Raw genomic sequence first — 12,432 nt, 5'->3', positions numbered from 1 at the left:
TATTGTCGCAGCTCCGCATTGATTTGCAAGGGTCGTGAACTCATTTTTTTCTTTTTGCTCAATCTCCTAAGAAGTGTAACCCCAGGCGTAACAGGAATACCAAGATGGCAGCAATGGTGGCCTTAGGCCACGGTAACCCATCGACACCCAATGATTGCCCCACTGTGGGGATGCGAGGTTGACGGACACCAGGGCAGACAGCCGCTCTGTTTGAAGCTTTTTAAATGCCAGCGATTCACAGCAGAATCTAACTAATGAGATTAAAAGCCTGGCTGCTGGCGTACGATGCCGCATGCGTTCGCTCAAATCCCTCACAGGCCGCTAAGGGGTTAATTTTGAACATACATTAAAAGTCAGAATTTGCACAAAATTTAATTTTAGCAAGGTTAGGAATGATACAGCCTCGCTTAATGTTGCCAAATTTCTCATGTGATGGTTGATAAATGTTGAGCAGAGGAAATGAAGTGAAGTCATGGATACAGTGTCCATTTTAGGACATGATCATATATCAAAATCACGTTTTTTGCCGGATACGGCTATTTGTCTCATTCCGGCGTCTGGGAAAAATGGCTACTGTAACGTTTTTTGTCTCCAGCGAAAAAGCCGGAAGTGCCGGATCCGACGCTTCCGGCTTTTTGCCACAATGAAAGTCTATGGGCGCCGGAATGCGCCGGATCCAGAAAGACGGATCCAGCCACCGGATCCGTTTTTTTAAGTCTGCGCTTGCTCAGATCCAATTGGCCAGCCCCCAGGAAACAGATATAACCTGCTAGACGGATCCGGCAGAAAAACAGATCCGTTTCTACAGTTCTCCAAAATTTACGCCGGATCCGTTTTTTCTAAAAATAGCCGGATCCTGCCTGACGGCAAAAAACTGATGTGTGAAAGTAGCCTAAGGCAGCAATGGCTTCTAGAGGAAAATAAGGCGCTCTGGCTGCTGTACAGACTCCATGTAATGGGCTCCGCCGGGTGCATGGCTCCTAATGGGGGCCCCTGGAATAAGCAAAGAGTTTATTATAGACCCACAAGAAGCAATGGATGTCCTGCACGGTCGCCTGACCGCTGATGTTGGCCTCCATGGCAGACGATGTCCCATCTTATAATGGAAAGTTCTGTAACTTTGTAATTTCCTCTTTTTTGTTTCAATTCTTGACCATTTTCAAGAGCTCTGTTTTCGGTCAGTAAATGGAAGCGTGCTTTTGCTACCTTGTATCCTGTGAGGAGCAGCAGCCTCCACAGCACAATTTGCTACAATGTATCAGTTTGTTCAGATTTTCAGGTGCTCTAATAAGAATGATCCCAGTCACTGACAGCAAGCAGAGGTCATGTGAATGGTGAATGGATGCACAAAGTATATTATAAGGTTGCAGAACCGCTCACTTTTTTTAATGGAGGTTATGCGTTTTTTAGGGGTATTTGAGCCAAAACCAAACAACACAATAAATAAATGACATCTGGGCTCTGCTACATCAGAGTAATTCCAGAGCTTTGATTTGAGAGGGTAAGATGGATAAATGGGTGGTAAACATGGCTTCACCTCTCTGCGCTCTTCACACCCGGAATGTAAACTACTCCGGCAGGAATAATGCAGATAAGCCGGTTTACAAGGATCCGGCAACCTCACCTTGTGCTAGCACCGAGCTCACAACACGCCCCAAATAAAACCCAAGGCTCAGCCGAGGCCTCGCACCCCGACCCACCTGCTCCCTACAGTTTACATTCCCATGGAGGGGAACTGTTTGGTGAAGGAAAGGACTGAACCTATAACTTAGTGCTAACATTTGCCTTGTGTGACCCGAGAGTGATTCCACCCTCGTTCTGTTTATACAGGGATGTGATCAGCATCGATCAAGACTGCAATGGAGCCACAAATCAGGGCGAGTCATGGTGGAGGCTTCTTAGTTGTGTCTCTGTGACATATCTGTGGCACCTGGATTCAGAACTTTGGGGTCTTCTTCCATATTCTCTGTAATGGAGACTGAGCATAGCTGGTATCCCCCACAAGACGTAGAAGACAAATCACAGCCCCACTAATTGACAGCACAATAAATATCACGATATGTCATGGTGTCCCGATATCCAAGTCAGTCACCATGCCTATGTGCACACGCGGCGGTTTCACCTGCGGGTTTTTTCCCGCGGAACCGCAGGTAAAACCGCAGGTAAAGTGACCTGCGGTTTTCCTGCAGTTTGTCCTGCGGTTTTGCCCTGCGGTTTCACACCTCTACTATGTTAAAGGTGTGAAACCGCAGCGGAATCCGCAGAAACAATTGACATGCTGCGGAAAAAAAACCGCAGCAAAACCGCGCGGAAAAAACCGCAGCATGAGCACTGCGGTTTTGAAAACCCATAGGGTTTCATGGTACTGAACCATGTCTGCGGAACTGCTGCGGTTCCGCAGGGCCAAAACCGCAGCGGAACCGCAGCGTGTGCACATAGCCTAACATAACCAGCTGAGTGGCCCTCAGATCAGAGCTGGTCACAGGGCCCCTGTGTCAGAACCAGGCACATGACAGTTATCGGATTCATCCATGGTGCTGTAATGTGGGAGTCAGACACAGGATCAGATTTAGCCGAGGTGGATAGAGTCAGTTAACCACACCTTAATGTCTGAGCCATGTTCTCAGCCACAGTGCATCCACATCATAGCCACCCTGCTCCTAGCCATAGTGCCTCCATATCTTTGTCAGCCACCATGATTCCAGCCACGATGCCGCCATATCAGAGTGGTCTGTCAAGATCATAGACACAGTGCACCCATAATAGAGCCGGCCACCATGCTCCGTCAAACCCACAGTCCATCCATATCGATGTCAGCCACCATGCTCCAAGCCATGGTGCATCCTTAAAAGAGTGGGCTGTCATGCTTCCACCCACAGTCCATATTGATGTCAGTCACTATGCTTCCAGCCACATTGCACCTTTATCAATGTCAGCCACCACGCTCGCACCCACAGTCCATCCATATCAATGTCAGCCACAATGCTCCCAGCCATGGTACATCCATATCACAGTGGGCTGTCATGCTCCCACCCATAGTCCATCCATATCGATGTTACCCACTATGCTTCCAGCCACAGTCCATCCATATCGATGGTAGGCACCTTGCTCCCTGCAACAGTGCACCCAAATGATAGTCACCCATTGTGTTTTCAGCCACGGTGCACCCATATCAATGTCAGCCACCATGCTCCCAGGCACAGTCCATCCATATCAATGTCAGCCACCATGCTCCCAGGCACAGTCCATCCATATCAATGTCAGCCACCATGCTCCCAGGCACAGTCCATCCATATCAATGTCAGCCACCATGCTCCTAGGCACAGTCCATCCATATCAATGTCAGCCACCATGCTCCTAGGCACAGTCCATCCATATCAATGTCAGCCACCATGCTCCTAGGCACAGTCCATCCATATCAATGTCAGCCACCATGCTCCTAGGCACAGTCCATCCATATCAATGTCAGCCACCATGCTCCCAGGCACAGTCCATCCATATCAATGTCAGCCACCATGCTCCTAGGCACAGTCCATCCATATCAATGTCAGCCACCATGCTCCTAGACACAGTCCATCCATATCGATGTTAGCCACCATGCTTCTAGACACAGTCCATCCATATTACAGTGGGCTGTCATTTTCCCACCCGCAGTCCATCCATATCGATGTTAGGCACCTTGCTCCCACCCACAGTGCACCCATATTAGAGTCGGCCACCATGCTCCCAGCAACACTGCACCCAAATGATAGTCACCCACTGTGTTTCCAGCCATGTCGGCCACCATGCTCCAAGGCTCGGTCATGTTGGAGAGTCTTTTTGCTTGAGGAATGTGATGGAAGAATAGAGGAAATAGCTGCATGTCGCTATCAATCTGCAGAGATCTACTCAGTAAATATTTGTTGAAATCATAAAGTATGTAACAATAACCACAGTCATCACTTTATAAAGTGCACACACCTCTAATAAGATATATACCAGGCGTGGAGCAATCAGAGGAAAAGTATAATAGAAGCAGTCACCACTTCTGGATTTATCACTCCTGGTTTTGGCTGCAAATACTGATGTCAAATACTGACCAAATACTGACCGTGTGAACGAGGCCTAAAGGTATTTTCTAAACTCACAGATCCATACCATTGAAATATGCGTGATTATGAGATGTTGAACTTGATGGACCTAAATCTTTTTTTTAACCTATGTAATTATGTAAATTACATGGGATATCAACTTTTGTTTGCTTCTCATCATTTTCTTTTTCTCTCCTTACTCTCATTGAATGAAGTCTATTTAAATCCAAATGGAATGCTGATCTATAATATAACTTATCTTTATAAAGGCTCACTTAGATTGCATGGATTTTGTTACGTGTCCAAATAGAATTGTTGCCGGGTGAACTGCACATGACAAAGTTCTATCTGCCCGCGGCCACCACTAGGGGGAGCTCCCTGAATTTGGATTCATGCAGTTCCTATTAAAATGAATGATTAAGCTGTGCAGCCCTGCCATTAAGGGGGTTTCCAAGGGACTAAGCTATTGATTGCCTGTCCTTAAGATAGGTCATTATTAGTAGATGAAGGGTGATCCTCCTCCAATCAGCTGTTACAAGCTCCCATGGCTGTTTATGGGGTTGTAAGCAGAATATCGACGGGTGATCATGTGATCTGATACTCATGAACTATCCTAAATTGGGCCTTGGTAATCCTGAGAACAGAATGGACATCAGCGATCATCAACCTATTTCCTATCCTATGGATAATGGATAACGTATTATTTTTGGGGGGAGTAACCCTTTAACTCTTCAGCATGTCAGGAAGGCATGTATGGAGTGGTGAGTGCCTAGACTGTTGTACAGCTGACACCACTTCCATCTTGACTCTGAGCTTTTGATGTTGCAGATTTTTTGCACCATTTAGGCATCCATTAAGTAAAATAGGTTAATTGCATTTTTTTCTCAAAAATATGCAGAAAAAACTCACCAACAACTCATCTTGGGAATGTAGTCTACAGGTAAAACAGTTAAAAAATAATTTGATGCCACTGTGTTTTTTAAGGTATGAACTATTAAAATATCACATAGTAACATAGTTTTGAAGGCTGAAGGAAGACCTTATGTCCATCTAGTTCAGCCTATTTTCAGTGCAGCTGTTCTGCATTGTTGATCCTGGGGAAGGCAAAAAACCCACAGAGTAGAAGCCAATTTTCTCCATAGGGAAAAAAATTCCTTCCCCTAAGCTGGGTCAACCATCTACCTATAATATTCTGTTATTCGTAACCTTCTATACTGTTACTCACAAGAAAAGCCTCCATTCCTTTCTTACATTCATTCAGTGAGTTGGCCATCACCACTTCCTCAGGAAGAGAATTCCAGAGCCTCACTGCTCTTACCGTGAAGAACCCTCTTCTATGCTGGTGCAGAAATTGTCTTTCCTCCAAACGAAGAGAATGCCCCCTGTTCTTGTCACAGTCCTTGGTACAAACAGTTCATTGGAGAGATCTCTGTATTGCCCTCTGATATACTTCTACATATATATTAAGTCTCCCTAAGTCTTCTCTTTTCTGGAGTAAATAGACCTAATTTTGATAACCTTTCTGGGTATTGTAGTGAACCAACTCCATTTATCATTTTAGTAGCCCGCCTTTGAACCCTTTCAAGTTCAGTAATGTCTTTCTTGAGCACCGGCGTCCAAAATTGCACACAATCCTCCAAGTGTGGTCTGATGAGTGATTTGTACAGAGGGAGAATTATGTTTTCATCTCGTGTCCCCAGACCTCTTCTAATGCATCCCATGACCCTATTTGCTTTGGTGGCAGCTGCCTGACACTGGGCACTCCAATTTAGCTTCTTATTGACTAAGATGCCTAAGTCTTTTTCCATGTCTGATTTCCCCAGCAGTTTCCCATTTAGTAAGTAATTGTAGCATCTGTTTCTCCTTCCCATGTGCATAACCTGACACTTATCTGTGTTAAACCTCATTTGCCATTTTTCAGCCCAATTCTCCAATTTACTCAAATCTGTCTGTAGTTGCAAACTGTCCTCCTTTGTGGTAACTACCTTACATAGTTTTGTATCATCTGCAAATACTGATATTTTACTGTGTAAGCCATCCACTAGATCATTAATAAATAGATTAAATAGTAGGGGGCCCAATACAGACCCCTGTGGTCCCCCATTAGTAACCCTGGCCCAATCTGAGGATGCCCCATTAATAACCACTCTTTGCTTTCTATCACTAAGCCAGCTACCTACCCATCTACACACATTTTCCCCTAGCCCAAGCTTTCTCATCTCACTTACCAATCTTTTATGTGGGACAGTGTCACATGCTTTAGAGAAGTCGAGATAAATGACATCCAATGATTCTCCTGGGTCCATTTGAGAGCTTACATCCTCATAGAAGCTGATCAGGTTAGTCTGACAGTTTAATTCATGTGACACAATGACCACAAAATAATTAACTGCCAGTCACTTCTTCTGACAAAAAAAGTTAAAAAAAGTTATAGAAAGTCATATATGTCCCCAGGAAAATCAGCAATAGAAACTACAGGTCACCTTTTAAGAAACTACAAGAAGCTTCTGGCCTTAGAATGAGACGACATAAAACATTATTTTATTTTTTAAGTTCTATTGTGCATTTGAATTTAAACATAGAAAAAATATATATGTGAACTCTATATTGCCAAAAATCGCATTGACCCCTAGAATTAATTTATCATGTCATTCTTATCGCACAGTGAATGTTGTAAAAACTAAACCCAAAAAATTGTTGGAATTTGCTGATGTTTTTTTTTTTTCCATTTCTGCCACAAATATTTGTTGTACTTGTTTTCTCAATACACTATGTGGTCATTTAAATGGCTCAATTAGAAAAAATACAAATAGTGCCACCAAAAGAACAAATCCTGAAAATCCTGAAATAAGAATAAAAAAGTCTGGGTTTTTAGAAGGCAGGGATGAAAAGTGATAAATAAAAAACGGAATTACCAAGGGGCTAACATTGACTCTCTAATGACCCTCTATAATGGAGGGGGCTTCTTGTTGGGGGGCACCATTTTTTGTCTGCATATACAGTATTTGTAGATTGGGGATATGGAAGTGAGGACAATACAGAACAGAGTAATGGATAATACAGACCGAGTGTTTGTCTCCACCTGGTGGTAGAAAAAGAAAATGCCACCAAATGAAAGAGATTCCCTGCACCCTTTTTTTCCCCAAAATAGGAAAACTCCTGACTGAGAGCTCTATCAGAAAACCATCAGAACTGCAATAAATTGCTGCGACGAACAAAAAAAATAATACTTGGCGATACGTAAATCATTTTATAAAAACAGGTAATATTTGCAAATGCACCAATGATGAGCCAGATAGACATGGCCTTCAGACTGATACAATGTCTCAACTGTAAAGGGCTGCGGAATATGTTGGTGCTCATAAAATAGAATTATTATTCCATTCGTTTTTTTATGAAAAAATGCAAAACAATTTAAAAAGTATATACAGTCATATGTTAAAGTTTGGGCACCCCTCATAGAATCATAGAATCATAGAATCGTAGAGTTGGAAGGGACCTCCTGGGCCATCTGGTCCAACCCCCTGCTCAAAGCAGGATTCGCTAAATCATCCCAGTCAGATGTCTGTCCAGCCTCTGTTTGAAGACTTCCATTGAAGGAGAACTCACCACTTCTCGTGGCAGCCTGTTCCACTCATTGATCACTCTAACTGTCAAAAAGTTTTTTCTAATATCTAATCTGTGTCTCCTCCCATTCAGTTTCATCCCATTGCTTCTAGTCTTTCCTTGTGCAAATGAGAATAAAGTTGAGCCTTCTACAATGTGACAGTCCTTTAGATATTTGTAGACAGCAATTAAGTCTCCTCTCAGTCTTCTCTTTTGCAAACTAAACATTCCCAAATCCTGCAACCTTTCCTCATAAGACAGGGTTTGCAGACCGGTCACCATTCTGGTCGCTCTTTTCTGAACTTGCTCCAGTTTGTTGATGTCTTTTTTAAAATGTGGTGCCCAAAACTGGACACAATATTCCAGATGAGGTCTGACCAAAGAGGAGTAGAGGGAAATAATGACTTCACGTGATCTAGACTGTATGCTTCTGTTAATACATCCTAGAACTGCATTTGCCTTTTTTGCTGCTGCATCACACTGTTGACTCATATTCAGTCTGTGATCTATTAGTATACCCAAGTCTTTTTCACATGTGCTGTCACTTAGCCCTATTCCTCCCATTCTATATATGCTTTTTTCATTTTTATTGCCCAGATGTAGTACTTTGCATTTCTCCCTGTTAAAAACCATTCTGTTAGTTACTGCCCACTTCTCCAGTTTATTTAAATCTTTTTGAATCCTCTCTCTCTCTTCTCTAGTATTAGCTATCCCTCCTAGCTTTGTGTCATCAGCAAATTTAATCAGTTTACCCTCAATTCCTTCATCTAAATCGTTGATAAAGATGTTGAACAATACAGGGCCCAGGACAGAGCCCTGTGGTACCCCACTTGAGACATTCTTCCAACTGGATGTGCAGCCATTTACGACCACTCTTTGGGTCCGATCACTAAGCCAGCTATGAATCCACCTAACAGTTGCCTTGTCCATTCCATACTTAGTCATTTTTTCAATAAGGATTGTATGAGAGACTTTGTCAAATGCTTTGCTGAAGTCAAGATATACTATATCTACAGCATTTCCTTGATCCACCCAATCAGTGATACCATCATAGAAGGAAATTAAGTTAGTCTGACATGACTTATTAGTTACAAACCCATGCTGACTCTGTTTGATCACTTCATTCTTATCCAGGTATTGACTTACATGTTGTTTAATAATTTGTTCAAAGATCTTTCCTGGTATAGAAGTCAGACTCACCGGCCTATAGTTACCTGGGTCCACCTTCTTCCCCTTTTTGAAGATAGGAACAACATTTGCTCTTCTCCAGTCTTCTGGCACTTCTCCTGTTCTCCAAGAATTTTCAAAGATTATGGAGAGTGGTTCAGAAATTTCTTCTGCTATCTCCTTCAGTACTCTGGGGTGTAATTCATCTGGACCTGGAGACTTGAATTCATTTAGGTTAGCTAAGTGTTTCCTCACTATCTTTCTGTTTATAGATATCCTGGATTCTTCTATTCCCTTAATAGGACAGTGAATAACAGTTGGTGTTACATTTCCTTTCTGAGAGAAAACAGATGCAAAATAGGAATTTAAAAGTTCAGCCTTCTCAACATCCTGTCTTACCATTTCATCATTTTCATCCTGTAAAAATCCTATAGCATCTTTGACTTTTCTTTTACTTTTGACATATCCCCAAAATCCTTTATTATTGCTTTTGACATCTCTTGCAAGCCTCAATTCATTTTCAGCTTTAGCTAATCTGATTTGTGCCCTGCAGGTTCTGCAGACAGCATTATATTCTTCTTTAGATATGCCTCCCTCTTTCCATTTTATAAACATTTTTTTCTTCCTTTTTAGCATGTGCTTAAGTTCTGTGTTCACCCATCCTGGTTTCCTTAAATGCTTCCTATTCTTCCCTCTTTTCGGAATTGTTAACAACTGTGCTTTGAGAATTTCATTTTTCAAGATTTCCCATCCTTCCTGGACATTTTTGTCTTTAAGGATATCCAGCCATTGGATCCCTCCAATTATCTTTCTGAATCCCTTAAAATCTGCCTTTCTGAAATCTAACCTTGACGTCTGAGTCTTCACAGGTCTTCCGCCTCTAGTTATCCAAAATTCTAAAATAGCATGGTCGCTACCTCCTAGGGTTCCAGCCACTTTTACCTCCTCAACCATTTCCTCCCTGTTTATAAGGATTAGATCCAAGGTAGCAGTTCCCCTTGTTTTCTCCCCTACCTTTTGGAAGATAAAGTTGTCAGCAAGAGAGGATAAGAATTTCCTTGACCTGTTAGTTTTGCCTGAGAGAGATTCCCAACAAATGTCTGGATAGTTGAAATCTCCCATGACAACTATGACAACTATTAATGTTAACCTTTCTTCTTTATAACAATTTTGGTTTTTGCAACAGCTGTTTCAGTTTCATATATCTAATAACTGATGGACTCAGTTATATTTCTGTATTCAAATGAGGTTTATTGTACTAACAGAAAATGTGCAATCTGCATTTAAACAAAATTTGACCGGTGCAAAAGTATGGGCACCTCAACATAAAAGTGACATTAATATTTCATAGATCCTCCTTTTGCAAAAATAACAGCCTCTAGTCGCTTCCTGTAGCTATTAATGAGTTCCTGGATCCTGGATGAAGGTATTTGTGACCATTCCTGTTTAGAAAACAATTCCAGTTCAGTTAAGTTTGATGGTCGCCGAGCATGGACAGCCCGCTTCAAATCATCCCACAGATGTTCAATGATATTCAGGTCTGGGGACTGGGATGGCCATTCCAGAACATTGTAATTGTTCCTCTGCATGAATGCCTGAGTAGATTTGGAGCGGTGTTTTGGATCATTGTCTTGCTGAAATATCCATCCCCTGCGTAACTTCAACTTCGTCACTGATTCTTGCACATTATTGTCAAGAATCTGCTGATACTGAGTTGAATCCATGCGACCCTCAACTTTAACAAGATTCCCGGTGTCGGCATTGGCCACACAGCCCCAAAGCATGATGGAACCTCCACCAAATTTTACTGTGGGTAGCAAGTGTTTTTCTTGGAATGCTGTGTTTTTTAGCCTCCATGCATAACGCCTTTTTGTATGACCAAACAACTCAATCTTTGTTTCATCAGTCCACAGGACCTTCTTCCAAAATGTAACTGGCTTGTCCAAATGTGCTTTTGCATACCTCAGGCGACTCTGTTTGTGGCGTGCTTGCAGAAACGGCTTCTTTTGCATCACTCTCCCATACAGCTTCTCCTTGTGCAAAGTGCGCTGTATTGTTGACCGATGCACAGTGACACCATCTGCAGCAAGATGATGCTGCCGGTCTTTGGAGGTGGTCTGTGGATTGTCCTTGACTGTTCTCACCATTCTTCTCTGCCTTTCTGATATTTTTCTTGGCCTGCCACTTCTGGGCTTAACAAGAACTGTACCTGTGTTCTTCCATTTCCTTACTATGTTCCTCACAGTGGAAACTGACAGGTTAAATCTCTGAGACAACTTTTTGTATCCTTCCCCCTGAAAAGCTATGTTGAATAATCTTTGTTTTCAGATCATTTGAGAGTTGTTTTGAGGAGCCCATGATGCCACTCTTCATAGGAGAATCAAATAGGAGAACTACTTGCAAGTGGCCACCTTAAATACCTTTTCTCATGATTTGATACACCTGGCTATGAAGTTCAAAGCTCAATGAGGTTACAAAACCAATGTAGTGCTTCAGGAAGTCAGTAAAAAGTAGTTAGGAGTGTTCAAATCAAGAAAATGATAATGGCGCCAATACTTTTGCACCGGTGAAATTTTGTTTAAAGGCAGATTGCACATTTTCTGTTAGTACAATAAACCTCATTTGAATCCAGAAATATAACTGAGTCCATCAGTTATTAGATATATGAAACTGAAATAGCTGTTGCAAAAACCAAAATTGTTATAAAGAAAAAAGGTTAACATTAATAGGGGTGCCCAAACTTTAACATATGACTGTATAATGTCTCTGTGTCCTTTAAGGTGTGAACTATTAAAATATCAAATAATTTTCACAGCACAATGAACACCATAAAATAATGAAGTATCAGTTACATTTGTAGCCAAAAAAATGGGGAAAAAAAAAGTTGCAGAAAGTTGAATGTGCCCCAAAATGTTACCAATAGAAACAACAGCTCACCGTGCAAGAATCCACAACAGTTATGGGGACTCAGAATGTAGCTTCAATGCACCTAGTGAACTCGGACCTCTAGCATAGACGCTCATCACATGGATTTTGTTGTCCCACTGTTCCAGGATTGATTGCCCAAGGGCTAGTTCAGTCAAGTGTGATTTTGGCTTGTGTACCTGTTTCATGCACCACAGACCAAACAAGGCTGCCACACAGACAAATGTAAATGTGGAAGAAATGGCAATTGCACCAGCCCATAAGGGTATGTGTCCACGGTCTGGATATGCAGCGCTTTGGACGCAGCGGAAACCTACCTCCGCCAAAAGCGCCGCCCCGTTGTACGCACACTGATTCCGCATGTGTTCATTGAACATATGCAGAATCATCGCATCCTATGCATAGACTGAGCGTCTCCGCAAGATAAATAGGCATGCTGCGGTCTATAAAGACGCGCCACATGTCCGGTTACGCAGGGCCGCTGGATGCTGCCCTGCACGCATAGTGGAGATGGGATTTCATAAAATCCCCTCCACTATGCTGTAACACCTGGACGCTGCGGCTGTACACAGTGTCCAATCCGCAGCAAATCCTGAACGTGGAAATATACCCTAAAACAGACAAGCACACAGAGCTGCACACAGATGCAGTCACATCAGAAATG

This window comes from Dendrobates tinctorius, unplaced genomic scaffold (genome assembly GCF_039654945.1).
Source record: "Dendrobates tinctorius isolate UK_male_01 unplaced genomic scaffold, ASM3965494v1 ptg000143l, whole genome shotgun sequence".
NCBI classification, from domain to species: Eukaryota; Metazoa; Chordata; class Amphibia; order Anura; family Dendrobatidae; genus Dendrobates; species Dendrobates tinctorius.
The sequence above is the reverse complement of the archived record's forward strand: the minus strand, read 5'-3'. Positions refer to the sequence as shown.